Source organism: Lathyrus oleraceus, chromosome 5, assembly GCF_024323335.1.
Source record: "Lathyrus oleraceus cultivar Zhongwan6 chromosome 5, CAAS_Psat_ZW6_1.0, whole genome shotgun sequence".
NCBI classification, from domain to species: Eukaryota; Viridiplantae; Streptophyta; class Magnoliopsida; order Fabales; family Fabaceae; genus Lathyrus; species Lathyrus oleraceus.
The window spans coordinates 232,666,644-232,670,159 of record NC_066583.1 but is presented as its reverse complement, the minus strand read 5'-3'; positions in this window follow the sequence as shown (position 1 = coordinate 232,670,159).

Below are 3,516 nucleotides of genomic sequence, written 5' to 3'. Positions count from 1 at the left end.
TATCCACTCTGGATCCTGTTGGTAATGACTCTGCTACTGTTCATTATGACTTTGAAAATCCGATCTACCAAGCCGAGGATGGAAGCGAGGAAGATTGTGAAGTCCCTGGAGAACTTGCCCGACTACTGCAAGAAGAAAAGACTATACAGCCGCATGAGGAATCAATTGAAATTGTAAATCTGGGTACTGAAATAAACAAGAAAGAAGTCAGAGGTTTCTTGGGGCACTCGAATTACATTGCCCGATTCATTCCACACTTGACTGCTACTTGCAAACCCATCTTCAAGCTACTGAGGAAAAATCAAAAGATGATATGGAATGAGGAATGTCAAGAAGCTTTTGACAAAATCAAGAAATATCTCCAGGAACCTCCGATTCTGATACCACCAGTTGAAGGAAGACCTCTAATCATGTATTTGACCGTGTTAGAAAATTCAATGGGGTGTGTATTGGGGCAACATGACGAGTCTGGTCGAAAAGAGCATGCCATATACTGCCTTAGCAAAAGGTACCGACTGTGAAACAAGATACTCACAGCCCGAGAAAGCTTGCTGTGCTTTGGCCTGGGCTGCTCGCCGACTAAGACAGTATATGTTGAATCATACCACCTTATTGACTTCTAAGATGGATTCTATCAAATACCTATTTGAGAAACCTGCTGTCTCCTGAAAGAGTTATCACTGACAATGGTACTAATTTGAACAACAAGATGATTACTGAACTCTGCACGCAGTTCAAAATAAAACACCATAACTCTTCTCCGTACCGGCCAAAGATGAACGGCGCCGTGGGGACTGCTAACAATATCAAGAAGGTCATGCAAGAAATGACAGTAACATACAAAGACTGGCATGAGATGTTACCCTTTACTCTTTACGGTTATCGCACTTCAGTGCGCACTACGACAGGGGCAACTCCGTTCTCTTTAGTCTATGGAATGGAAGCCATCTTACTAGTGGAAGTTCAGATTCCCTCTCTAAGAATCATGAAAGAGGCGGGCTTAGATGAGGATGAATGGATTCAAACTCGACTCGATCAGATAAATTTGATTGATGAAAAGAGACTTGCGGCTGTTTGTCATGGGCAGATATATCAGAAATGCATGACCCAGGAATTTAACAAAAGAGTTAAGAGACAGGTGTACCAACTTGGCGACTTGGTGATCAAGCGTATCATTCTACCACAAGGTGATCCCAGAGGCAAATGGACTCCCACATACGAAGGGCCATTTGTGGTTAAGAAGGTATTCTCTGGTGGAGCCATGATACTCGCTACTATGGATGGTGAAGACTTCCCACATCCCGTGAACGCGGACATAGTTAAAAAATACTACGCATAAAAGAGACCCGCTAGATCGACGTATCTAGGCAAAAGTAAGGGCATCCCGGCGAACCAAAAGGGTTCGGGCAAAAATTAGGGATATATAAAAAAAATGTACACCCGGCAAGTCGAAAACCTGAAAAGGCGGCTTGGGCAAAAAAGGGTATCCTGGTGGACTGAAAACCTGAAAAGGCGGTCCAGGCAAAAATTAGGGATTAAAGCGTATGACTATGTCCCGTTCTCAGTCAACTTTCATCCAAGTTCGAGGGACTGACCAAGCCAATCACTTCTATCCGACAGCAAGGGATGAGATGCTCGAAGACATAATGACAGTAGTAGGCTTAAAATCAATAGGACTTCTTCCACATAGCTTTCTCTTTGTTTTCGACAATTTCCTCTTACTAGGATTTCTGTCTCCTTGTACACAAATTGCCTGTTTATAGGCCTCCTTTCAAAATCAATACAACCCTCTTTCAAAAAAAAAGATGCTTTTGTTTTTACTTTTCTGTTTTGGTTGCGTAAATGTCCATTGATTTAATTTGAATTAATATGTGCTTTTGAATATGATAAATGTTTACCAAAATATATGCGTAGAATAGCAATAGCAATTACTACCCGACTTCAGGATCGAGGAGAAGGTCTAACCATGCTTCCAATGAATCCGCTACCAATCTATATTCCCCAGCAAGTCTGTTATTCCTCAGAAGAAGTTAGCAGTATTCCCCGGCACAGCCAGTTACTCCCCAACAGAGTCGGCATCATCAGACAGATTGATCATCTCATCCATCCCCAGCCAGGCTCTGTTGAATATTTCCGCCATCAGACCAAATCAACAACCCCCTGCCGCGAAAGGGTCATCATTACAAGTATCTCCAATCAATAGATGGGGATTTATTTTCCCCAGTAGAGTCTCCAAGCAGAACTTCTCATACGCATAACTCATTCCTTACATCATTTCACATCATACGCATGCATACAACATTCGCATTTATTTTCGAAAGCATAAAACATCTCATGCATCATGACATGGCATAAAGCTAACCTTTCTTTGCAGGTTAATTATCCTCCTGATATAGTCAAAGTAAAAGGCTCATCCAGGCAGACGCCTTTATCAATCACAGACAAGATTCAGATACATATTCCAGATGCAATTCACGGGAACATTCATTCAGACAGACACCTCTATCAATTATGTACAAGATCCAGATATGTATCTCAGATACAATTCCCGGGACATTCATTCTGACTACAGTTCAGTATCTTCCTAACGATGGCATCTTTAAGCCCATCCCAGACATTTATTGCAAGTACAACATGTACAGATATTATCAGATACAGCCTAACATACGGGTCATTCTGATTCAGCCCAACATATGATTCCTTCAACTATTTCAAGGCGGTCTAATGTACGACCCAATTAAGACCTTTGTCTCCTCAGATGCTACCTAGTGTACGGTACATTTCTGAAGTGTAGTCTAGTGTACGACTACCCCCTTGTTATCATCAGATTTGGCCTAAGGGACGGCTCATTCTGCTCTGATACGGTCTAATGTACGACCCAATTAAGACCTTTGTCTCCTCAGATGCTACCTAGTGTACGGTACATTTCTGAAGTGTAGTCTAGTGTACGACTACCCCCTTTTATCATCAGATTCGGCCTAATGGACGGCTCATTCTGCTCTGATACGGTCTAATGTACGACCCAATTAAGACCTTTGTCTCCTCAGATGCTACCTAGTGTACGGTACATTCCTGAAGTGTAGTCTAGTGTACGACTACCCCCTTTTTATCATCAGATTCGGCCTAATGGACGGCTCATTCTGCTCTGATACGGTCTAATGTACGACCCAATTAAGACCTTTGTCTCCTCAGATGCTACCTAGTGTACGGTACATTTCTGAAGTGTAGTCTAGTGTACGACTACCCCCTTTTATCATCAGATTCAGCCTAATGGACGGCTCATCCTGCAACTCCAATACAGTCTCTCGTAAGACCCATTTGGATCTTCAACTCAGATACAATCTAGCGTACGATCCGTTCTGATTTTTCATCCTCAGCAAAGTCATCTGCCTAATGGATAGCCCACTCTGGTCTTCAGACACGGTCTAATGTATGATCCATTCTGATCCCTTATCCCCAGCAGTATAGCATACTCTGACTCCCCGACGAAGTCAACAGCATAATGGAGGGTTCACT